This window comes from Symphodus melops (assembly GCF_947650265.1).
Source record: "Symphodus melops genome assembly, chromosome: 17".
Classification (NCBI taxonomy): domain Eukaryota; kingdom Metazoa; phylum Chordata; class Actinopteri; order Labriformes; family Labridae; genus Symphodus; species Symphodus melops.
In genome coordinates, this window is record NC_136707.1 from 16,667,235 (window position 1) to 16,693,914 (window position 26,680).

The 26,680-nt window shown below is 42.4% G+C and overlaps 1 long non-coding RNA gene across 1 annotated transcript in view; it reads left to right on the top strand.

The window, feature by feature from the left end:
* LOC306837938 overlaps positions 1 to 26,261 on the top strand; it is a 39,186-nt gene extending 12,925 nt beyond the window's left edge. Inside the window, exon 4 of the long non-coding RNA XR_013781009.1 lies at positions 25,315 to 26,261. This is a non-coding gene — a long non-coding RNA (uncharacterized lncRNA). The remainder of the gene's footprint in view (positions 1 to 25,314) is intronic.
* Positions 26,262 to 26,680: the final 419 nt, after the last annotated feature.

Here is a 26,680-nt window from a genome sequence, read left to right on the forward strand (position 1 = left end):
GCAAAATGTGGATGTTAAATATGTCAATTAGCCATCAAAAAGTATCTTAACATGAACAAACAAATTTTGCCCCCCAAGTTGATGACGAAAATGTCGCGAGTCAGGCATCTCATTATTTAGGTTGTTGATCCGACTCGAGCAGGCGTTTCTGTACATTTTACATTTGTTTTTTTAGATATGTCCGACACCACCTGAATGCAGCTACAGCCCAACTAGTGACGCATGAGTATGGAACATCATTCGACAGGCTTTGGTGCGCTTGACAAAGTCTGAACGCAAACCAAACCAAATGACAAATGCAACAATGTTGCAACGTTACCCCTGAACTGAACCCAGTCCACCAAACTTTATGTGTGAAAGCGACATTAAACAATGTGTGAAAATTGAAGCCCCAAAGTTCTGTGAATAGACACCTGACCATGTCGATGCTAGCCTTCAGAGTGTCGGTGAATGTCTGCAGTCAACATACACACCTTGATTTCAGTGGAGGAAAAAAGCACTTTCCATCGACAGTACGCCAATCACAGACACTACACTTGTGTTCATCAAAATGGCATAAAGAGGACTTGAATCAGACTGCTTGGCTAAGCGCTGTCTGTGTAGATGTAACGCTAAGTGATTACATTAAAACATACCCTCAAATCTGTACGCTATTGTTATTTGGCTGGATAGGAAGGAGCTATCTGATGGCTACAGACATTTCCCCGTTGGGAAAAAAAAAAAATGTATTTGTGAAAACCATGGCAGGGGAGTCTCAAAAATCCCACACACAAGGACAGTTTGTAAATGCAGATTGAAAAGTTTGTATATAAATGGAACAAGACCCAAAAGTGTATTTGATGAAAATTGCAAATACCTTTGAATATCTATACAGTATATCATTTTTTTGATTATATATATATATGATTATATATGATTTTAAAATATTTTGTAAAATTAGAAATACGTTTTTAAAAAAAATTAGAAATACGTTTGTGAATAAAGGGAATTTGTGAATCCTTCATGAATATTGGGACTCATCTAACTCCATAACTTTCCTCCTTCCAGGCCCCTTGCCGTCCTGAAATGGAGCTTCAGTTTGATGAAAATGAGCTTCCCATTAATGATGCTATTCACCCTTGGGCAGCAGTATCTCTGTCATTTTGCCCTGTGTGTTCTCTGAATGAATGTGTGCATCAACAAGGGGGGGACTTTTGAGAAAGTGTTGAAAGATGGGAGATTTTGTTGGCTGTCAAAGAGCAACTTGTTGTTCACATGTTTAAATACTGCCGCTGTTCTGGTTGCACGAATTCGAGCTTGGCAGGACATCGATTCCACGGTTTCTGTGAAAGGGAAAAGAACAGAGCTAGCTTTTTGTGCCCTGGTGCGGTTTGTGCTGTTGAAGAGATGGGACTTCGTCTCTGCATCTCACAAACAGGGTTGGAAATTACCACCTGCCAAGTGTGCTTCTGTGTAGTGTCTGTTGAATTCACTCAACCTACACACCACCAGGCAGCTCTGACTCGGCTCAAGAAAGTGGGCTGTGGCTGTCAGTCAAGTCAGAGGAGTGGAAAGGCTTTAATAAGAAGGAATCACATCAGGGTTAAGTGTTTTAGGCAGCAGCGACTTAACACAGATGTCTGAAAAGAAGAACACCGACACAGGAGAGACACTTCAAACCGCACAGATTCATTCAGAACTGAACACACAGTGACTCATAAAAACATATTAAAAAAAACAAACAAACTTGATTACCACTTGTGTTGCAAAATTCAAGTCATTTTCAAAGTTGTAAACTTGTCATGCGAATTAACAGGAATTTATGGCAACAAACAGGAATAAACTGGGAATTTTCAAAACTGAAGCTTGGCCCTTGGCTGGGAACTTCAATATAGTTTGGGAACATTTATTTTAGCATAATCTTGACTAAAACAACCAGATTTCATGCAGGTACACTTGAATATTTTACACACACACACACACACATATATATATATATATGTATATGTGTATATATATATATAATATTAGTATATTATGTATATTATTTTGCATGGCTATTTGCTTGGGACAAAACAAAATGTTTATATTTATACAGTTAACTCCCATAAATTCCCATGGAAAGTTTCTGATTTGGAATGTTTCAAAAATTCCCAAGTTCAACTTCCCATGAAAAAGTTTTCAAAAAATGTTTGCAGCCCTAATAAAAACTGCCTAGATTCTTCTCCAGACCCACAGCATATCTCACTTCTAAAGTTGAGTTAAATGTAGGAATACAAATGATTGATTAGGATAACGTTAGGAGAGGTGATTTTAAGACTACGGGTCCTTCTTCATCACTCGTATGAAAAGTGGATCGTGGTCCTGCATGCATTAAGGTTTTTCACACATGACTCATGAAACATTAGTTCATAATCATTACATTGTATTCCATAAAAGGGGGGGGGGAGAAATCTGATAAACACAATATGCTGTAATTCTTTATGTTCTAACTGTGACATCTGCCTGCCATAGTTGTAGAAAGACCGCAGCAAAGCCACGAGGCAGTTGAGAGAGAAAAAGGTAAATCAGAGCAAAGATGTGCAGTTTATCGTTCGCCTCGTCTGCGTGTTTCCCGCCGCGGGGGATGAATGAGCTGCTTTAAATAGCTCACATTAATTAGGGGTTTTAATTGGAAGGGCGTACGCGGCTGCTGCTCTCTCTCTCTCTCTCTCTCTCTCTCTCTCTCTCTCTCTCTCTCTCTCTCGTCTCCACCAGTCATTAAGCGGAGTGGTGCCCATGTCAAAAGGACACCTGGCATGGCTGACTCGACGCCACCAGCAATCGTGCTCATCCTCTGCTCTCGAGACGTGACAGACTCCGTAACTGTGGCTGCCACCTCTTCGCGTCGGCGTTGCCAACGTTGCTGCAGGTGCCCGAACACTTCTTTCGAACACTAGCTTTGCTTTTCTCCCGTCTTTGTTGTTTCTACTTCGTTGCATCACCATTCGTTTCTTTGTAGCATGAGTGATTAACTCTATTTATATCCCAATCCCTCCTGGGTCTCTTATTTTGTTTATTGCAGTGTTTTGCGTCACTTCGGGCCCCACTCCGAGGTTACCTCCATTCACACAATTTGACAATGATTCCTTCTGTGCTCCTTAACAATATCACTCAGATAAAGATTTCTCTTTTTTTTTGAATGACTTTCTGGTAAATAATTTGCTTCAGTGAGAGTGCTTCAGCGCACTCCGCTCTGCCATTATCAAACCCAAAGTGCATCTTCTCCTGACCCCCATCATCTGTGATTAATGACTGAGGTCATAACTGATATCATTCAACAAGATCACTCTTAAACATGCAGCCATTCAAAGATTCTCAGGGTGAAGAAACACAACATTCCGATTTATCTTTTTAAATTGGTTGATTGTTATACTGTGCATGTGTAACAGGGTCATATGTGTTTGTGCATTTGTCACTGTTTGTTCTTATAATTACACAAAATTACCTGGCTTGTCTGTTTAGTCTTGTTTTGTACTCCGCAGCCCCTCCTTCCTTTGTTCTCTTCTTCTTTGGTTATTATTATGTATTCGTTTGGGAGAGATGGGTGTCCATTGTTTTGTCTAAGTTTTTATCACCTTCCATCCTTTAATTATTACGTTATTTTGTGGATATTTCTGTTTTTCAGAATGTTTTAGTCTTTTCTTAGTCATTGGTTTATTGATTTCATTGAAATATTCTATATATATATTTTATTTGTTAAGGAGCATAGCTTGCCGTGTACAACAATTTAAGCTAGCTACGTGCACGCGCATTAATACGTATTGTACTTTTATTTAATCTGTTTAGAATCTGGAGCGGACTGAGAAGTTCATTTGGAGTTCTGTCTGTGCTTTTCTGTTGCCAACCTGCCAGATTGAAGAGCAGCATAAATTTCACACAACGCAGAATTCCACCGGTTACACATGTAGATGCTAAATACTGTTTCCACTCATTCATATGTTTAGTTATTAACTGACGTGCTAATACAAACGGAGACCTGCACCTTTGCCATTCTGCAACAGCTACACGACTTACTGAGTGACATTGCTCGGCCTTTCCCCACCTCCTGCAGCCTGCTTGGGTATGCACAGTGGCCGCCGGTGATTGATGAGTGGGCAAGGGGAGAAGAAATCTATCCCCAGGTTACAGCTCGGCCCTGGTGATGGATGGCTCCTTAGAGGTCTTAGCAGAACTGATGGGTCATGGACCTCCGAGAGCCCAGAGCTGGGAGAGTAAGGAGACGGCTCAGCGAGGAGAGAGGATGTGAGCGCAGAAACAGACGTGGGAGTGTGTTTATTTTTTGCCTATAAAAAAGTCGAAAAAGAAACTACTTTTTTTTTTGCCTCTCTTACCGACGAGCTGCGTGACTGCGAGCTTGTTTATGGTTTTGCTCCACATACTGTAGCAGCACATGCCAGGAATAGCTCGTGCGTTTTTTTTTTTTTTTTAAACTGGTAACTTCATTTTTAAGAGTTAAGTCTTCCAGGCAAAACTTTTTCTGACGCCATAAATATTGCCACTATTACGAGGATTTGCTGAACATAATCCCTAAATATGATTATAATTGTATTCTTTTTTTCAACTGGTTGATGGAGAGTAGTGAGTGCTATAAAAAGATGTGGACAAAGATATATCTGGGAGACACAACCCAGGCTACATACCGATAATAAAGCTTGACTTTTCACTCGAAAGCAAGAGAAGCTGAATACAGCCCCAGTGATTGTCCGTTTTCTCTCTCCTTCCTTTTTTTTTATTGTTTTGCATTCACTTGTGATTCGAGAATAAAGTGCGTTCCATGTCAGTGTGGAAGACAGCTTGAATGTCAACATCGCGCCAAACGAGGCTTCGTATGGGAGACAGACTGCGCCTCTTGTAATCTGTCGCGGCGCCACGTTTTCTGGGACACATATTTGATCCCCCTTCCCGCAGTGAATTAACTGGAAATCAATCACAATGATGCACACGGAGCGTGGAGAAAGTGACAGAAAATAATATAATCTGTGTTTTTATTATCACAGAGGATGCAAGAGACGCTCCTGAGGGCTGCCTGTGATTTGGGGTAAAATATCCTTTCTGACAGGTTTAGCCCTGTGAACACAGACAGCTCCTATTAGGACCGGCTTTTTTTGACATGAACTGTTTTCATAAACAAGTAATGAATACTTCCTCATTGGCCCGATGCAAAAATGTGATCAGCTATTCTCTCAATGCGGCAAATATTGAAATGAATCTCTCTGGAAACTTTGTAATGTTCTTTTCTCTTCCCTAGGCTGTTGAAGAGATTCATGACTATATCTCTTCACAACTGCAAACTTGGCCAGCTTCCATGCAGCCATAAAAAGGTAGAACAATGGCTTCCTTTACGACCGTACTTTATTTTTTATTCAGAAATGAGTTAGCTCAGCACACACCTCGATGAAAGACATGCAGGCCACCGTGCACAGGAAAAAAAAAAGAAAAAAAAGAAATAAAAGGAAAAACACCTGTCATTTGCTCTTTGTCTGAAGCAGAGGTCCACTCGGAGGCAATTTACCACCCTGTAGCATCCACCGGGGTGGGCTGCAGTAGTGATAAATTGGCATGGATTAAATGTCAAGCCTGGAGCAGATACACCCTCACTGGAGCTACGGTGAATCTGTTCATATGAGAACAGGTCAAACAAATTGGTGCATGCGTCATACTCAGAACATAATCCCCTATGTGTGTGTGAGACAATTTAACAGGCTGACTGACAGATATGCAAATCAGATATGATGGTACAAACAATATATCTCGGGATCCTGACCAGCACACAGAAAATCTGAGCTTGTTTGATACTCCATTCCATCAGCGTTATTATTAGGGTGGGTGTGAACCCCGGTTTGTTGCTATTACAGCTGCACGCTCTGAGGACGGACGTGCGCCCGGCCCGTTCTGTCGAAACATAATGTACGAGGTCAGACGTTGGTGGGCCTTCGAATGTTTTCAAACGGGATCAATTGATTATTGTTTTTCGCCAAGAAAACATTTCGACATGTTGCTGCAGGAGCTGGAGCTCAATCTTCTTCACTTCCCAGCAGAGAGACGACCGACTCTACCACTGAGCCACAGACGTCCCATTACACACAATGCACGAGAAGACGCAGTGACTTTCCAAGATTCTTCTTCAAGGGTTATCTACGGTCCAGCTTTTGCATTCTTCATATTGCAGCGATTATTGTGTTGCATTCAGTTCAGAGTTGCAGCCCCTGCTTGGCATTGTGAATAATGACGTGAAGCTTTTGTGTTGTTGCACAGCAATAAAAACGATTTTCATGAAACCCTGAACGCACAGATTATGAACTTCAGTCTGCAGAGTACAATTTAGACCGCCCCCTGATTTCACCTCGTCTGGGCTTCTTTTCCAATCCATCCTCTGCATTCAATAGCTCAGGCCTTAGGGCTTGACATCTTTCTTACATCACGTCCAACACAGTAGTCTTTTTTCCAGTTTAATAATGTCTGAATCGTGCAAGATCGGCAGCACCGAGGTGGCATTTGGAAAATGAAGGATTTCGGGTGGCTGTGGCTCAATTGTTTGAGTTGGCAGTCTCTTGACAGTACAGTCAGAGGTTTGAACCCCGGCTCCTGCGTGCCACATGTCCGACGTGTCCATGGGCAAGACGCAACCCAAAGTTGCTCTCACTGCTTCGGCGGCTTTACATAGCAACCTCTGCACTCAGTTTGTGAAGGAGTAAATCAGTGTGACCTGAGTGCTTTTACTTGACAGCAGAGTTGAACAGCGCAGTAATACTCAACTCCTTTTAACATATACCACGTAAGATTAAACACAACTTGGAATTACATGAGTTCCCTCCTTAAAGAGGTTTTTTTTTTTTTTTAACCAAATAAAGTTACCGTAAATTCCGTACTATTGAGCGCACCTGGATATAAGCCGCACCGGCTAAAAATAAGTAAATAAATGTATTTGTACATATATAAGCCGCACTTGATTATAAGCCGCAGGTGTCCACGCTATAACAAGAGCTATTTACACAGACGTAGGTTACCGGTAACATCCGCAAATACTGTAGCGTCCGTACGGACGTTAAAGGACGACGAGAGCGTTCAAATAATAACTTTTAATAACCCGATCACTGTCGGCCGTGACCACGCCGTTTACAGCAGAGAGCAACACATAACTTGCCGTAACAATCCAACTCTCTCCCCCAGCGTTCTCTCATACAGCCACTCAACACGTTCTCGCTGGTGCATTCACTGACTCTCCACATAATCGGAATTATGAACACATTATCAACTACTGACTTTACAACATGAACCGTTACAATACGAAGCCTAGCCGACGGTGTCTGTAACACGGCTGATGAAAAAGATGACCGTAATATATTTCACAAGAAAAAGTCCATCCATTCACTGCCTCAGAATGACTTCATTACTCACTTCCTCAGTCTCTGTTGTCGCTGTCAGTGTCATCTTAACGTGCAGCAGCTCTGTTAGCTTCTTTGACAGCCAGGTCGATCGCCTTTAACTTGAAAGCTGCATCATATGTATTTCTCGTGTGTTTTCCATGATGAGGGTGCGTGCATGAAGCGCAAAATGACTGATATTAAGATCCGACGTGACGAAGTCAAATGTTTTTGCGGCAGAAGCTCATTGTCCCCCATAAAAAATCCATGCATTAGCCGCACCGGAGTAGAAGCCGCAGTGCTCGAAGTGTGAGAAAAAAGTAGCGGCTTATAGTCCGGAATTTACGGTAAGTGTGCACTCGCGCCCTCCCATGCTGGTGAACTTCCTGACGAATTCCTGTGCACTTAACGTGTGTGTCTCCAGAATCTCAGAGCACTGTTCCTGCTTAATCTTCCAAGGTCTGAATGATTTCCCATGTGTACGGCAATTAAACAAAAGTCTCCAGTGAAGGAATCAGAAAAAAATCCCGCTGTGTGAGAACCTAATCGTGCCATGCTTTCATAACCCGAGGCAAGCGTGGTAGGTGCCTCTTGAGGAAGACTCTCTGTTCCCTTTTTATCAAACTTTTTAAATATTTCTGTTCGCCTTGTCTTCTGTCTGATTGCTTCCAGTGCCTGTGATGTGATTTACAAGCACTCTGGCCCCCTTTTGGCAAGTTCACATTTGTGTTTTAATTTAACAGAGACCTCTGCACCGTGCCGGTTCAACAAGCAACTGCTGAATTCACTAATTGGCTTTTCTGTTCGTATATTCTACGCTCTCCCACCTCTGGTCGGACCCCCAGACATGCTACTATTCCATTATCATGCTCATCCATGGGTATGCAGTGACGCATGATACATACAGAGAGCACAAGATGTGCGGTCACCCAGAGGCCCAAAGAACCATTACTTCATTTTTTTTTTTTTCCTCGAGAAAACATTGAAACCAACTTAGCATAAATGTGTGTGCACTGAGCCATCAATCATTCACCTCCTTATACACTCCCTGCTGTCTCACATACACTACAGCTTTTTAATATCCTAAGCCTCTTTCTTTTGCCCAGCTTGGGCTCAATCAAAGGTGCGGCAATGCAGATGTAGCTTGCAGTTGGAATGAAATGGAAATGGGGTGTACTCATCAGACTTCTTTTTTTTTTTTTTTTTTTTAATAGCTGAAGAGGACAGGCCAGCATGTGCCTCAGGATTGCTGGTTTGCCTGGCAGGCAACCAGGCAAGAGATGAGGGCTTTGGATGTAGCAAGCTGTACTAAATGGCTGCACTTGTGCTCCCTCTCTCTCTCTCTCTCTCTCTCTCTCTCTCTCTCTCTCTCTCTCGCTCTCTTGCTCTCTCTCACTTAGCGCTCGGACTCTGATGGACGACTGCCCAAAACTAAGTTGTTACGAGGAATGGGGGGGGGGGGGGGGGTCTGGAGTAAAGAGCACAACGCTTGTTCAAATCAACGGCCTGCTTTCTCCCTCCCTTAATGAAAAGAAAAACTGCTTGGCAACCTAAGCGTTGACAATTCAGAAAATCGAATCATCACTGTTTGGCGGCACAATGTGAAATCGGTCGGCGGCGTCACACTCTTGCTTCAGCGACCTTTGTTGGCTTCCTTTTCCCTGCGACATGTGACGCCGCCGGCACCTGTCAACACCTACTTAGTTCCTTTGGATGGGCAGCAGATTTTTTTTTTTTTTTTTTTTTTTAATACACCTGCCTTCTCAGAGCTGCCTGCTCGACTTCGATGATGTGAAGTGCCACGCGGCGCTCATTTTGGCAGCGAAGCCACAAAAAGGTACTGCAAGTAGGCAGAGATGTTCCGTCGAGGTGGCTGGTAATTGATGTATGGCTTCAGCCATGTTAGGGCTGTGGAGTGAAGAGGAGGGAAGCAATTTGTGCCTCTGCTAGGGGCCCTCTCAGCGGCTTCAGTAAGCACTCCAATTTCCCTTTCATTCTGCCCAGCGCTTTTGTCTGAGGATAAACTGCGAGCTGTGAATTTCCACAGACCACATGGACTCACTTTTACTCACACACTCATGGATGGATTGGCGCTTTTTGGCCTCTTCAAAGAATGTTTTCAAGGCAGAGTGAATGTGAGTGTATTCCTCACTTCTGACGCCTGGGCAGGACACACCATGTGCACACAGCAGAGAGAAAGAGCAAGTGATGTGTTTGGGTTTTAGCTGAGAATTGATTGAAGGGGCTGTTTCGGTTTCAACAGCAAAAAGGAGGAGAACGGGTCGGTTGCGTTTTGGGTCTTTCAGCTGCATAGTGAAGTGCTTCCATGTGTGATCCTGTATAAATATTCATCTTCCTCAGTCGTCTGCATCAGGAGCTGAAACACTTTCATCTATCTACATTTTCAGCTTTAGGAAACGGATCTCTCAGTACAACAGGATCTATCAAAAAAAAAAGAAAAAAAATTGAATTTCCCTCGGGATCAATAAAGTGTCTGTCTGTCTGTCTGTCTGTCTGTCTGTCTGTCTGTCTGTCTGTCTGTCTGTCTGTCTGTCTGTCTGTCTGTCTGTCTGTCTGTCTGTCTGTCTCTCTGTCTGACTGACTGACTGACTGACTGACTGACTGACTGACTGACTGACTGACTAAACTGTGTTGGCCGAAGGTTTAAAGTTATTAGTCACCTCTGCTGTGGTTGATTAGACATTAGTCCTAGATTAGTTAAACACTACACTACTGTTAATTAAACGAGAGGGCTGAGCAGAGTAATGTGCCAAATGGATCAAAAAATGTTCAAGTTGGTGCAAGTTCTACAAACGGAGATCGGGTTTGAGACAGGTGATAAGCAGCAGGATACTAGAGCAGCAAACTCAAAGGACAGGAAGGTGTCTAATTCCAACATGGCAAAGAAAGTAGATCCTGGAATCTTCAAGCAAATGCATGGGCGCTGTCAAGATGGGTTGAGAGACCACTAAACACCCTCAACAAAGGAATACAAGACTTTTGCTGGGATCACAAATACCCTTTCATTAGACGACTACATCCGGGGTCTCCTATGTGAAGGCGGTACTAAACCTCGTCAACAACTGCGATGATGGGGATGCCAGAGAAAGACACAGACCGCACCAAGACTTTGAAGAAAGACACTGAACTACATTCATAAGATATAATAAATGTAATGCTACTCAGGAACGGCTACATGTTGTATCTTGTTTGGACAAAAGGGTCAAGATGGCCTTCAGTGGGGCAGAAAACAAATCCTGGGTCAAGGGAAGAGTGACCTAAGAGAAGATGCAATGCAAGGAGACATCCAGCTGCAGCACTGGACTTGCGTATACGGACATTTGCCGACACAGGCCAGGCAAAGAAAACCAAGAGGTCATTGTGAAGGTTTTTTTTTTTGAAAACAGAGTGTTACTGGAGCAAAATGTGATTCTTATGTCATCTTATAGGATGCTGGATTAAACTACTTCTTGCTAACATCTACCATTTGGGCTCATGGTAGGCTAAAAACCGTTATATGTGAGTGACAATGCAAACAGATGCTTAAAAAAACCTATTTGAAAATGAAATGTAATGATCTGGTATACAGGTATCCTTTTCTTCTGAATTAGAAAAGCAAAGTTTTGTCTGTTTGTTTTGCCGTGACCTTAACCTTGTCACTGGCTATGGTAAAAAAACAAACATGTGAAACCATTAATGTACTGATGTTTTATATTGATTACAGGTAAATATGATTACCGTACTCTTTAAATCAGACAGAACTTAACTTTTAATAAAAATATATTTTCAGTAGGTCATTTCTCCTATATTTTCAGTGTGAAAGTGAATGATTGCATTATTTAGAGGCATCAAAAGGCTTTTGATCTTTTTTTGTTTTTACACGTTTGCATTAGGGACTGTTAGTCAATAAATGTAGTAGCTTGGTTTTGTGTACATTTCCTTAAAATGACAATAAAATGCCCTCCTCTGTCTTTTCGACTAATGCTTGAAGCTGTTTAATTTACAGTTATTTACTTTGAAATCGACCTTTTTAGATCTAATTGATTTATAAACGTCAGGCCAGCCTTGTATTTACAGTTGTTGACGCCCCAAAGAACCATTACTCCTTTTTTTTTTTTTTCAAGAAAACATTGAACTCAATTTAGCGTCAATGTGTGAGCAGCCTTCTCTGCCTCCCTCCGCTGCGTACAGTGAGGGTTAAGGATTTTACTGTATCTGATGTTTTATCATCAGCACTTACTGCTGATGAAAAGCCTTGTCAGTGTTTATCTACCATATTCAATTTTCTGTTATTGCGAGGAAATTAAACACGCCTGTCTGTTTGTGTTTCCAATTAGGTCCATCATATGGTGTCAACCAGGGAAGGACTTCTTTTTTTTTCTCGCATGGCATACACACAACTCAGTTTCGGCTATGCTGCAGTTAGTTTGCCAACATAACTCAAGGCAATATCTTAAGGCCATAAAGGAAGAACAGAAGAGAGAAGAAAAAACATGGCAATGATCCATGTCTAAACCTGCATAGCTCTCATCAAGGCCGCTTAAATACTCCACATATTGAGTCCATTAGCATCTTTCATAAAAACACACTTAGTGTTGCGCTCCCATTGTAATGCTTTCTCCTACCACTTCACAAACTGTGGTGATGCTTCTCGCCTGTGCTCATGCATCCACAGTTTACCTGGTGTGTGTGTGTGTGTGTGTGTGTGTGTGTGTGTGTGTGTGTGTGTGTGTGTGTGTGTGTGTGTGTGTGTGTGTGTGTGTGTGTGTGTGTGTGTGTGTGTGTGTGTGTGTGTGTGTGTGTGTGTGTGTGTGTGTGTGTGTGTGTGTGTGTGTGTGTCGGCTATTGTGATGTGCATAATAACTCCATTCGCTCACCAGTGGGGGGGGGGGGGGTCTCTTAAAACCCTTGAGTGCTAGAGCTGCTTTCTTAATGGTGGGACTGAAATTCTTTAAATGATTGCGGTTCATGTGAAAAAGCTCTTGACATTAATTAAACAACCTTCTGCTGCGTGTATCTCCTGATTGTCACATAAATTAATCCATAAACCCGTGTATGCAAATGCATATCTTCATGCCTTCAGTTACTTCACTGCTTTTTGCAGTCGGTTGACTAAGCCGGTCGCCCTCCTCTAAATTATTTTTAATGCATGAGCAAGATAGTATCAGTTGGTGAGAGTCCTGTTCTTCCGCAGCTTTCTTTAAAGACCTTTACGTCTTTAGGACTCCTTCAATGTATAATATATTTCAAAAATAACTATATATATATTTTATAGAAAGTTATTAAAAATGTAATGGGATTGCCCTTTTCATCTTTCTGTTATTATGCCACTCGTGTGTATAGTAGCACACACACTGAAAGGCTTTGCATTAGAAAAAGCTGCGAGCAGCATCATTTCATAGATCAAAAATATAAAACGCATCAGCACTTTTCTTCAGAGGATCTTATTGGCCACCGATAGCCTAGCAGCTACATACTGAGGCTGCAGTCCTTATTGCAGCAGCTACGGGTTTGAATCCAACCTTGGCTTTTTGCTGTGTCACCCCCCCCCCCCCCCCACACACACACACACACACACACACACTCTCATCCCAAAAGCTTATTTAAGCTGTCTTTTCACATAAAGACAAAAAAACACAGTATAAAGGTTGTTATGGGGTTTTCATTTAAACCTTGAACTTCCAGGCAGCTGTGGCTCAGGTTTTCTGTTAACTAGAAGGTTGGGGGTTCGATCCCCAGCTCCCGCAGCAACATGCTCGATGTGTCCTTGGGCAAGACACTTAACCCAGAATTGCTCCTGCTGCTTCGTCGGTGATGTGCATGTGCATCATTGAATTCATGAGTTACTTCTGCTGGTCACTTGACAGCAACCTCTGTTGAATGTGTAGTGTGTGAATGTGTAGGCGTGACCTGCAGTGTAAAAGTTCTTTGAGCAGTCAATAAAATAGAGAAGTACTCCACAGGCCCATTTACCATTGACAGAACACGCTCACAGCCAATATGTAACTTACATTGAAATGAAAATGTTTCAAATTATAGATTTGAATTCCCTGCTGACAAGTTCTTCCAGAGAATAGTCAGGTGTGTCTGTATTGTGTTCATGGAATTGTCCTTGCTTTAGAAACTTTAAAACTCTCTAACTCTTTTTTTCTTTTCCAGCTGTTGCTGTGTTTTCTTTACATAAATGAACACGCGTCTGTTGTTCAATCGATTACCTATCCGAAGCAAAATTTCAGATCTCTGCTCCTCATTTGGACGTGACTTCTTAAAGAACGCAGCCACCAACTGGAAGAGAAATGAAACAAACAGAAAAATGAAAGAAAAAAACGTGTCCTATAAGAATGTCCAGCAGTCATTTACAGGATTTTTGTTATATTATCTGCTTAATTCAGCACCACTTTGAACAGCAGTTTTTACAAGAGTCCCTTAGCGCGCAGGCTATCAGCCAGCTGGTTTTCCCCCAGCTCCCCCCTCCTGTCTGGAGTCACTGAGTCGAGTGGAGGTGTTGATGTCAGATTTGCCCGACCGTTGTTGACTGCTTTTTGCTTTTTATTATGGCTCTTCTGAATATGCAGGGGCTGTTAAGCAGACTTGTACTTCTGTTGGCCACACACAGCCCAAGCGCTGCTCGGGGACTCATAAAGGACCAGACGAGAGGAGACGCTGAATAGCAATGGGTGAGAGAGTGCAGAAAAAAAGGGGCCTCTGAGCTAGTGTGTGTGTGTGTGTGTGTGTGTGTGTGTGTGTGTGTGTGTGTGTGTGTGTGTGTGTGTGTGTGTGTGTGTGTGTGTGTGTGTGTGTGTGTGTGTGTGTGTGTGTGTGTGTGTGTGTGTGTGTGTGTGTGTGTGTGTGTACCGGCTATTGTGATGTGCATAATAACTCCATTCGCTCACCAGTGGCCCTGAGTGTCTGAGAAGTCGCCGCAAATCCTCATTTTTGCAGACAAAGCACAATGCCAGGAGGGAAGAAATGAGTTTTATTTTCAGATTTGTCTCATTCATGCGATTACATTCCTCTCCATCTTAGGTGTCTGCTCTCAGCCTGCTTATCAGGCCACGCGGACAATGTGTGGAGACTGTCGCCCAATTTTACAGCCTGACTTATCATGCACTGTTGTTGTGTTGGCACTGTACTCCGACTCAAGAATTCTTACCTTGGGTTTTATTGTGTTTAAATCACCTGGACAAAAGTGGTTCCATATTAAATCTATATTTTCATCCAGTCAGCTCTGAACTTAGAAACAGTTCTAAACCTCAGCTCGAGCTATTATTCTGCCAACACCTCATCCCACTATTTTAACTTCATGTTCTCCTCCGAAAGCCTCTTATGTGTTGCTTGAAGCTGTTGCTAAATTAGATTTTTTTTTTTAAACTGCTGTTGACAATTTGAAACAGTGCAGGAATGTTTATTTGTTTGTTTTCACACGTGCATGCTTTTTTTTTGTTCCCCGGCAGCTATTGTACCGTTATAGAAACAAATCTGAAACGCAAGCATTCCCTCAAGGTGCTGCCGAAGAATCTGTCCCAAATTGCACACACATCTGTAAATTAATGCCTTTTTTTAATGAGAAGCACAGAGGTCTTTGTGAGACTTTATATTTTTTTAAAGCATCAGACAATTGCACAAACTTAAGAAGCAATTAAGAGGAAACAAAGCATGTCCGCCTAAACAACCACTCCGGCTGAAATGTTTGAAGTGGGTCCCTTTGTTCCTGCGTGTGCTAGATGAGAATCTCATTAAGTATTCACAAAGCTCTTCGTAGAAAGTAAACATGCGTCAGTGTAGAAAAACAAAATATGAAAAACTGGTCACTTCCTGTTTCTATCATGTTTCATAATTGTCAGGGCGTAGTGGATCATGTTGAAATCTGCCCGTCTCTGCACACCACCACATCGCAAGCAACTCCACCATCTGAAAACTAACCATCCTGTGGTCACTGAATTCTTCTTCCACTACTTCCACTTACCACCTCAGTAAAATAAACGAACACATGCCATGTTAGCTGAGCTGTTTCTCTTGGTTCTCAAAGCTAAATGCTAAGCTAAGAAGTCGCTCAGTAGCATTTGCTAGTATATTATTTTAGAACTAAACGCCCGGTGCTCAAGAAGCTCACACCCTGCAGGTGTATAATATTAACATTTACATTCCAGTGCGCCACGATCTCCACAACCTTTCTTTTCTTTTTCTACCAGCATGCGTTCATGTGGTTAAGCAGGCCCCTGCACTCCTGCCCTTTTATGGGCATAAATGGGTGGTTACCTATGCTAATTGTTATCTACAGGCACACATGTTCAACTTACCAACACAAGATAATAACCCAGCTGTGAACGATTCAGCCGTAGAAGAAGACGATGTTGAATCTGACAGTCGCATAACATTCAGATCGAATCTAATTTATGGCGAGTTTCACACGCAGTGCGTTACGTGGGACCTGACATTTCACAGTTAAAGGGACGTTTTTAAGTGTTTAGGGTTTTTAGGTTTAAAAAGCAGCAGCAGCTCTGTCACAATCCGGATGCCAGGCCTTTTTTTGGATGTAATTGTGGCTTGCATGAGTCAGCATTTAGCTGGCATTCAGTATTAACAATTTAAAGCACCTCTTTTCTGCTGGCTCTTAATATTCCCCCCCCCTCCCAAATGAAAAGCCTACTTCCTAAATACGTACCCCACCGCCACTCCCCATAGACACCCATGGACACACAGGAACACAAAACTGTTTTTCACAAGTACAAACTTGCATCTTACACCCTCTAAACACCCATTAGAGGTCGCATATGACTTATAGTTCACTCTATCCCCAGCCTCTGTGATGGCATACCTCACTTCTGCAGAGAAAGAAATACTCTGTTTCCTCCTCGTCCTCGAGGACAAACGTTGTAGCAGCCCTGCTTTGCCAGCTCCAGGGAGCCAAAATCCTTTTTGTTGCTATTCATCCTGTGTTTACCTGAAATTTGTTCCTATTATTCTCACTACAGACTGAGAGGACAAAAGCCGATATTCCCGGATCCCAATATGACTGCTTTTGTGTGAAATCTAAAAAGGGTTTGTTTTTTTCTTTGTCTTGACACAATCTCTTCTACATTCGGGCTTTGATAGAATCACAGCAGTGTGTCTTTCTTGGATTCTTATTTTCCTGTTAAACCAGCTGGATTTACCACGACTTGAAATGTTATGTACCGTAGTAAATGTACTTTGGCTTTCACCAAAAGAATTGAGCAGTTATGAAGGAGCGCATACATGACCCTCCACCATCAATCTTTGTGTTCTCGTATTCTAAGGAGTGTTTCTACTCCTTTCTTTTCTTGAGGGAACATTTTATTCATTGTCCTGGTCTGCTCTCTTGATATGGTATAACGAGAAACAAATCGATACTTGCTCAGCATCAAAGCAAACAGTTAAAGAATAATTGAATGAGTGCCCCTTAGACTGAGACAAATGACTCTCATCTATGAGTGATTGGACTCGTTGCTGCCTCGCCCTTCACTACCTTGCATTTCTCCCTCCCTCCTTCCATATTATTGCCTCCACGCCAAATTGGAATTCAAATGAGCCTCAGTTCCACAACAACAAACGACAGCCTGCCAAATCATCTTGTTGACACTTTTGGAGCACATTGATTACATGTTAAGGTGAGATTAAGTAAAAGTTTGATCATAACACATCCACATAAGTCACTACGAGTTGTGGGGAGTATTGCTGCTAATTTGTCTCACTTTTCCCTGTTGACATCACAGCTGATGCTGGCACAAATTGTTTCAGTGAAAGTGTGGCAGTCCACTGCCTTAGAACTGAGAGAGACTAATTATAGGCATAGATGTCTTGTTTTGTTTTTCACAAAGATTGCTTGAAAACTAGATCAGAAGTGTTGGCTCGACTGACTTGGAAAAAAATATGAGTTTTCACTATGGGGAAATAGGAGACTGTTAATTCTAAGTAATACGTTTGGTTGGGTTTTGTGGCCCAATGAGTCATTTTAAGTGAAGCTCAGTTGTGTTTTTTTTCCCCGTTTGTTTTTTTTCAAGATTTATTTTTGGGCTTTGTAATGCTTTTATTTTAGAGATAGGATGGTGGCTAGAGTCAGAAATCAGGGATAGAAAGAGCTGGGATTGGAACGACATGCAGGACTTGAACCTGGGCTGCCCACTTGGAGGACCATAGCCTCTGAACATTCGATTTTGTGCACTAAGTACAAGGCTAACCCCCCTCCCATTCAGTTAAATTCACCTGGACTTGTGTATTATATGACCTTACTTGTAACACTTATTGATCTGTTGGGTTGGGTCCAAAATCACACAAATATTCCCTCCTCCCTATGTAGAGTGGAATATAATGGCGCACTCATTTGGCACTAAAATGGACCAAAGGGCTATGGTTTCTGTGTTCACGCTGCTCGCTCCTCATCCATCTTAAGACCACGTAAGATGATGATGGCTTACATTGCTTGGATAGTGACCATCGCCTGTACACCTTTCACACTGTATTGTGGAATACAATGTGTGCACTATGACCATGCTCAGACACAGCTTTACAATTTCCTCTTCTTCTAAGTTGATCATTCTTTCAAATACATTAAAAGTAGGGGTGGGACTTTAACTCACTAATTACAATTAATTAATTAATTACAAGAAAATAATGAGTTCACTTTTTTTAATGCATTTGATTACAGTTTGCCTCATAAGTAGCGCGGAACTGTTTGTCATTGCTACATGCTAGCTTATCGCTCGCTTTGTGCTAGCTTTTCGCAAGCTTTGCGCTAGCTTCGCCTCAAGTACAAACAAGAAGCGTTTGCAGCCTAAACTCGACCAAATGACTGTCTTCAGAACCAAAATTAGTAATTCAACGTCTAATAAACTTATAAATTCACTCGCTAAATGGATTGCTCTGGACTGTGGACCACTATTAGTGGTAGAAGATAAGGGGTTAGAAAATGTGATACAGATTGCTATGTGTGATCCAACTTTCCAGCTGCTGTGCAGAAAAACAATTTCAAACAAGCTCCAACAGCTTTATGGAACTGAGAAGCAAGTAAAATTGCATGCATTGCACTCATTCATCCGCCAAAATCCATTTACATTGAGAAGTGTTGCTTTTTTAGGGCAAATATTGTGATGCACTTAAAATGCGATTAATTTTGCTTGATTAATTAGAAAACCCTGAGTTAATTAGTTAAAATGTTATCAAGTCCCACCCCTAATTATAAGTTATTTCAAATGAAATAAAAACTGTAGGTGAGACTTCTAATGCTGTGTTCTCTCTTTGAAAGAGATTGTATTTTCTTGGCGTGTATTACCGGATAATGTTGGACTGACCTGAGGTGCACAACAAGACCTGGACAGCTGGGAAGTTAATAAAATGTAAGGACAGTTCACTCTTTACAGTAGCAGCAGCTATATTTATTTATATCTTATATTCTCTGCCTTATCAGGATGTGTGTATTTCTGCATACTTATATAATGCTGTATTATATGTGCGGAAAGTAGGACAAAACCTAACTAAAGAGGCCATGTTAATTAAAGCTCAGTCTATAATTAGAGATGCGAGTTTGCAGTGGTGGACTCCTATAGCATTCACTGTGATGGTGGGCTAAGTTTCTGCTAGTTGAGTGGTGGGCTAAAGCTTTAAGCACTGGGTAAGAAACAGCATTTAAATAATTTCTGCAAAAAAAAAAAAAATCCAACAGAGCACCTCATTTTCAGTTGAACCTTTGCGTTCCCTCCGGCAACAAAATTTGTCCTCAGCTTGGATTCAGAAAAAAAGTTCAAAAGAAATATTTCACATCCACTCCCACGTTTCTGGCCCGGTCCATATGCCGTCCACTTTCTCTGAGTTATCTAAATGGCTTTTAAATTGTTGCAGTGTGCAATCTGTTCGAAATGCTCCTCCATTAATGATGAATGATGATATTTAGAGATCAAAAACAAGATTGTTTTTCTTCACCTCATTGGTCTTTATTTGATTATTCAAGACAGTCGTTGTTTTCAGCAACACTTGTCCCAATAATGTCACCTCCTTTTGAAATGTGTGGGCAATAGAGAGGTAATTAAATGGCTTGTTTTGCTTTATGAAGCGACAGCTTTTTGAAAAGACCTCCATCTGGAACAAAGATCAGGATGCAGGATGACCCCAATCTCTCACTCATCATGAGAGCGCCTCATTCACTTTTCACTTTGCAAATCACTCATATGGATGCTTGTATTTCCTGTCTCATGTGGATGTGTGCATACACTCATTGCATTTTACATAAAGAGCACTTTTGAAATGTTCATAGATCTCACGCCGCTTATGGTTCCTTAACATGCACTGACATTAAAAAAAAATAAGTCACAAGATGCCACAGCATATCTGTAGAACGTCGTCAAACGAGACTGCAAATTGTCTCTTAATGACAGCAGTCCTTTAATTAAACATCACATGTGCAGACTGCTGTAGTCACGGCAGCAGCTGTAAAATATATTTCATGCTTGGATGTGCACATGGAAGACATATGCACAGTGAGCGAGTGCCTTGCGCTCCTCTGCTCCGCCTCCTGCTGTGGATCCCGTCAGCCACTGTCAGTCTCTGCGTTTTGGTGCAGTGGAGGGTTGTACGTAAGTAAGTTGGGAACCTGCTGTGGATGTCGAAGAGTGCTCTTCTACTGGCTGTCTTTTTCCCTCTCTAAGTTTGTACAGACCTTAGAGCGACAGGTCTTCTCTTCCCCTCAACAATTCCTCATGTTTCTTTTTTCTTCACTCCTGTTGGGCATCAAAGTGCCCCATTTCTCTCCCTACTTCCCATTTGGTCCTTTTTTTTTTTTTTTCTTTCTCCCCTTCTCTCCTTCTGTCAGGCAGCGAGACACAAGTTCAGCCTAAAAGCGCTGACCCATAAAAAGTCTGCTGCATTTCTGACAACATTATAGAGCAAATAAGGCACTCAGTCAGAGAGCTGGCCAGGAATTTGGTTCTGGGAGTCACAAATAACGGAGAAGATGACAAGGAGAGTGGGAAGGGTGGGGGGGGGGGGGGGGGGGGGGGGGGGGTATTTGGGTGAAAGGTAGGAAGATAAAAAAAAAAACAACCTTGTACAACATGTTTGCTTCTACAAGGTTGTCGAGTTGTTGCTGTTGAAGTCTGCTTAAAAAGCTCCAGAGATTCTCTTCAGAGTGACACTGTAGAGATGTTCTCATCGCTCTCTGGGAACACTCTGTGCTAAATAATCATGGCCGTTTGGAGTTCTGCAGACGCCTGGGCAGTGTTTTTGTTGTCAGTTTTGAACTGTAGGCTAATGGAAACTGTTACAAGTTACACTGTCTGACAGTGACCCTCCCTCTGTCGTCTTCGTCCAAATTAAATATGTAGTTTCTCACTATAAATGTCCATCTCCTATTTTCCTGTCTGTAGAGATTAAGGACACGTGGTGGTGAACCACTGATTTCCACTGCCAGAGAGTGAGTCTTTGAATCCAGAAAAATTAGCAGACATACTATGTTTTGATTTGGTTCCAAGGCCTTTGATTTGGATCCCATACATCCCCTGTTTTTTTTTTTTTTTTTTACATCTAAACCCTGTAATCATTTCATCAGTCACCCTTCTTCTTTTCAGCTGCTCATCAAACCTCTTCATCCTGCTCTTTGCAGTTTTCAGTGCTGGCGAATTTGCTGCAGAAACTTGAAAGTTGTTTACATTCGCTCAGCATCTGGTTTCTTTATTAGAACTTTCAGTTCAGCCACTTACTTGTTTGAGCTTTCACGTCTTTGCTATCTGACAAAGTCTCACCAGCTATTGATTCACCAACAACAGAATTAGCCATTACTGCATAATTCATGAACGAACAAATGACCAGGGCAGCAGCATCCTTCGGATAAGGGCACAAAAGTTTGTACCTTTCCCCGGAATATTTACCAGTTGGACTTGTGGTTTAAGTCGGGGCTATGGCGGACTCCGTAATTATGCAGAGGACTAAGATTTGGCTGTTAAATCAGAACCTTTGACTATGTATTCTTTGTCTAACAACACAACTTGTATACCGGCCTTCAGAAGTTTCATGTCCTCCTGTCTCCATAATCTCAGACTGTCTGGCTTTAACACATATTCAGCCAACAGCTGATGAATTGAACTGATATTTTTTAAAGACGTCCGACTCTACATTTGAACTGTGACTGCCGTGGATGAAGGATTTCAGTCACCATATCTTGAAAGAGAAAACATGTTCAGCTAAAGCAGCAGCAGCTCATCCCTCAGCCCCCGGAAGCCTCGAGGGTGCGTGTCACAAAGACACAGATTTTATAGTGTTGTTTTTTTTTTTCATAAACACAATTGAATTTTTCATCGATGAGGTGGGCTCATGATAAACTAGAACCTTGTGACAAACAAAACTGAAGGATTCCTCACCTACAAATAGAGCTGCAGCTATCGAATATTTTAGTAATCGAGTATTCTATCGAATATCCCGTCGATTAATCGAGTAATCGAATAAATCATACTTTTGCTTAATTAAGGTGTTTCTCTGTCTGCTCCTGCAGCGCGTGCATTCAGCACGCTCACAGACTACAGAGACCATAGACATACAGTATGTCTATGACAGAGACTGTGAGAGGACGCTGCTATCGTTATGTTAGCTGCAAACACGGAGAGAGTGAACGGAGAAAAGCCGACCGTTTGACCGGATCACGTGTTCCCGACTGGGTCGTATGGATCACGGATCAACTGTGTGCTGACTAAAAGTTAAAAGGGGCGCGCCGCGCTCGCGTGTGTGTGTTGAAGTGTCTGTGTGTAAGAGAGAGGAGCAGGTAGCTGCAGCTACATTAAACGTGTTTTATACTCATACCAAAGTTTTGATGACGCAAAAAAAAAAACTTAACGAAGCCTCGAGGCAGCGAAAATTCCTCGATGAATTTTTGTAATCGAATTATTCGAGTTATTCGAGGAATCGTTTCAGCTCTACCTACAAACAAGCCGGAAGTTAGCTTAGCACGTGCTAATGGCTGCCAAAAGAGACGCTTCTAGACGACGCTCTTTATTCAGTGTTTTTAACTGCTCCAATCACAGGATCAGTTTCTTTTGGAGGGGAGGGGACTTCTTTATATTGGGCTTCTAGTAAACTTCAGGAAAGATGAATACTGTTGGATCATTCATGAGGCTCAGTTTGTCACAGAAAGGTTTGTCTGAGCACTATCTCGGAGTCTGTGGGCTGCTGTGGCTCGGTTGGTAGAGCGCAGCCACGTGTACGTTGTGACCTTGAGCAAGACTCTTAACCCTCCCGCTTCTTCGTTCGCGGTGTGTGCTCGTGTCTAAATAGGAATAGCTACATCTGATGTTCGCTTTCTGCAGCAACCTCTGCTATCATCAGCGTGTGAATATAGGTGTGACAAGATCACTTTAGTAGTCAGAAGACTGGTAAAGCGCTCTATAAGCTAAAGACTGTTTCCCATTTCATTTGAAAGGCCACGCCCTTAAAATATAATTTAAGATGTAATGTACACTACAGCAACAAAAATGAATTAATTTTCAAACTACTTTCCCAACTAGTAACACAAAAAGAATCAAACAACAGGCAAAAAAAACCCCCAAACCTGTTTCCATTATTGTTCAGTCAGTGCCTGTTTAAAACAAGAGTGAAGAAACAGAATTGTCATCATTCCAATCTGTTCCCCTCGCTTTGCACCACTGCAGCTGGAGCTTTATCTTAATTGAGTCCTAATGGCAGCCCTAATAGAGATCCCATCTAAAGGATCATTACACGGATCAGGTGACCGCAAAAGGTTGGTGTTCTCTTCCGACTTTTCGCCTGTGTTTCCAGTGAAGAAAGTCTAAAATTAGGAGTTTCCAAAAGCAGGCTCCATCCTGACTATGTTTGCTCTACGTAGGCAGGGGACGCCAACTTTGAATGTTTTATTTAGTTCTCGGTCCGTGGGTGTCCACAGGCGCCGTCCCAGGATCTTGAGTCAGTTTTTTCTTCGATCGCATCCTTCGTCTTTCCTCCTCTCTCTCCCCATTCAGAAGGTGGTCTTTGTCGCTGGTGCCTCTGTTGCAGTGGGCATGGTGTATTTCTTTTTGATCCTCTCGGTGGCCCTGAATGTGTACAGCTCCTACTCTCTTTTTGAAAGTCAAACTCACACTGACATGAATAATTGAAGCGGGGGGGGGGGGGGGCTGATTCGTCTCTTTTACAGAACTCGACATCCCACCAGTGCTAGCCTGTTTGTCTGAACACTACGTTTTGACTGGATCTGTTTGTGATGTTCTTCTCTGATGTTCCTCCCTTCCTTTTTCTCTTGAGATCAGCTGGAGCTTAATCACCCGTTACAACAACACTGTCAGGAAATTAAGATTTTCCCGACACGTCTTGGTAACCTGCAGCTTCCCTCCCTCCCCCGCTGACGACTGCCACCCGACACTCTAGCTCTCTTTTTCCTCATGCTTTCAGCGCTCTCCCTCCTCCACCTTTCTCCACCGATGAGATAGGAAAAAGGGCAAGAGGAGCCTGGCAGTGATATGAAATGTTCTGATTACGGTTGGACTCCTGTGTCCTTAAGGAAATTGAATTGACCGGCGGTTATGTCTCAATACAGCGAGCTCGGTGACCTCCTCCACCTCGCTCTTATCATACCAGCCCCAGACTCAGCCTGGCTGTGTCGCCGATCCAGCACTTCCGCGCTCACATCTGGCAGTGTGGGCCGAGACTGCGGGCACACACAGCCATTAGGAATGTATGCCTCAGAGGTTTGAGTCTCTGTATTAGAAACCCAAGTTATCAATGTGGCAGAAAAAAAAGCCCACTCCGAGGACTCGAGAAGAGCTATCGGCTATTTTGTTTTTCCACTTTTCCTCACTAGTGTTCACTCAATTACACTTATGAGTCCACTTCACTACCACTGGAATCCCTCTTCTTTCCTGCTCTCCTCTCACAATCCTGACACCTAAACCCCTCGTCTGCTGATATTTCACCCCTTCTCTCTCTCCCTCTCTCTCTCTCTCTCTCTCTCTCTCTCTCTTTTTCTTTGCATTCTCTCTTTTGCTCTCCCTTTCTTTCGCTCTTTTCCCCCTTCCTTCCTTCCTTCCTTCCTTCCTTCCTTCCATTCATTCTTCTGCTGTTTCTGTTTCTTTCGCCCCCTTATTGCATACAGTTCCATTCGTTCAATGGCTGCTTTTCTTCTTCATATTTCCCCCCATTGTGTCCCTTATGCAGGATTGGAAACACAAAGCACATAATTGCTCCCCGTGGCCTTGTGGTTTCCAAGTAATTGCTGTAACGATGCTCTCTGGTTCGCTAATGTCCTCCTACTCTCGTCTTTGCCTAAGGTCACTTCAGACACAAATAAACGAAGGCAAGAAAAACAAACAAATGAATCGTCCTCAAACACGGCGAGGAAGAAACCTTCATTACACCTGCTCTCCTTCTCTCTCTGTTGACCTGCCCTGGAAGTCAGTAGTTCTCATATTTTGTGGGAAGTCGATATTCATCACAGATTTGTTTTGTGTGTCTCTGTGCTTTTCTACGTGGAGAGAAATGCAGCACAATAAATCCCATTTACATTGTCATTGCAATATGAACATGAGCGATGGACCCAATGCCAACTACTTCCTCCAATGCTGTGCGTTGTAACTCGGAGTGCAGTGATTCGACCAATCAGATGAAGCTCCAGTGAGCTGCCAGCTAGCCTCGGATAAGAAGATGTTACTTTGAATGCAACTGTGAGATAAGCAGCGCCATAGATAGAACTAAAGAGACAAGAACTAGAAATCATGGTCGAGAAAAATGTGTATAAAAAAACAAACAAAAAACCAACTGCTGTTTGGAATAGTTTCAAACACTGGACAGTTATCAACCAAAAACATGCAGACTAATGAAGGACCTGTCGTGTGATATCCATTGTGCGGACATCCATGTATTTATTTATTGTCATATTTTACAAGTCATTTCGATGGCCTATTTCTTTTTTTCTTTTGGACAGGACAGTTGAAGAGAGAGAGAGAGAGAGAGAGAGAGAGGAAATGATCAGAAGAGATAGTGGGGAGGACGACATGCAGCAAAGAGCTGAGGTTGGATTCAAACCCGCAGTCATTGCGATGAGGACTAAAGCCTCTGTATATGGAGCACATGACGTCACCGTTCAGCTATCAGCGCTCCTTTGTTCATTTATAGTTATCAGTATTTGTAAGACAACGCATTATCGCTGATATTGAAAGTTTCCTTATTCCATTCAGACCAAGTAGACACAATATCTAAGTCTCTCGTCTACAGATAGAACTTACTCTTTGCTTATCTTAGTGTCCATTTACATTTAGGTTTTTCTAATATCAACACCAATTCTGACATAGAATCTACAGCCTAAAATGATGTATGAGGTATTAGCAACTATATCATACCATGCAGCACTCCATGTTTCAGCCCCACCAAAAAGACACACATTTCTTCTTCTTTACACGTTGCTAAAATTCAGACGGACGACTCGCACGAAAAAATGGCGGGTGGATGCTGGCGTGTGGATGGTGCTGAAATCAAGAGCGCAGTAATGATGCAGGTCAGAAGCTATAGAGCGAGCGATCGGAAATCTTGTCTCGAAAGACCAACAGCTTGAGGGGTGTGTTGTCATGTGAATGTAAATAATGACTCACGTCAAGTGTGAAATCAGTTTAGTCCTGGTTGTCTGTCTGAACTAGCCTGCAGAAGTGGTCTTATTTGTGACGGCCACCAGCTACTGTTTGAAACCTTTAATCTGTTCACAGGAGAGTTTGATAGTTTCTAATTACTCAAAGTTTTAAGGGTAGGATTCATACTGAGCCCAGATCACAGTTGTTGTTTGCTCTTCTAATACGGCTATGTATGTATTAAAAATCTAAATACATCCATCTGATACCAGTATTTAAAGGTTTAATGTGTGACATTCCGAATATTTAAGTAGCAAAAGTTATTTGACCATGTGTTAATCACTTCCTGAAAAAAGAAAACTCCCTCTGTGTTTGTTGTTCTCGGCTCTGTGTTCACATGGACGGGGCAGCGCTTCCTTCCTTCTTGTCTTCTGTTTCACTCAGAGGCTCGAACACGTTCAAGTGAAGCCCTCCCTCCCCAACCGTAATCGCCGCCTCCACGGGAAATAGAGACGGCCCCTTCCTGCTCAGGGAAGCCGTGTCCACAGACATGATAACAGAGGTTTGTCACAAAGCTGCAACCTTTGGAGATCGGACTGAAGGAAAGACGTTTTATAGCCCTGAATAGACAAACATAACAGCAGAATCAACTTTTAGACACATTACATGACTTTATGTTAACCACAGAATCCTGTTTCCTGATGTTTAGTAGCTTCTGTTTCTGCCTTA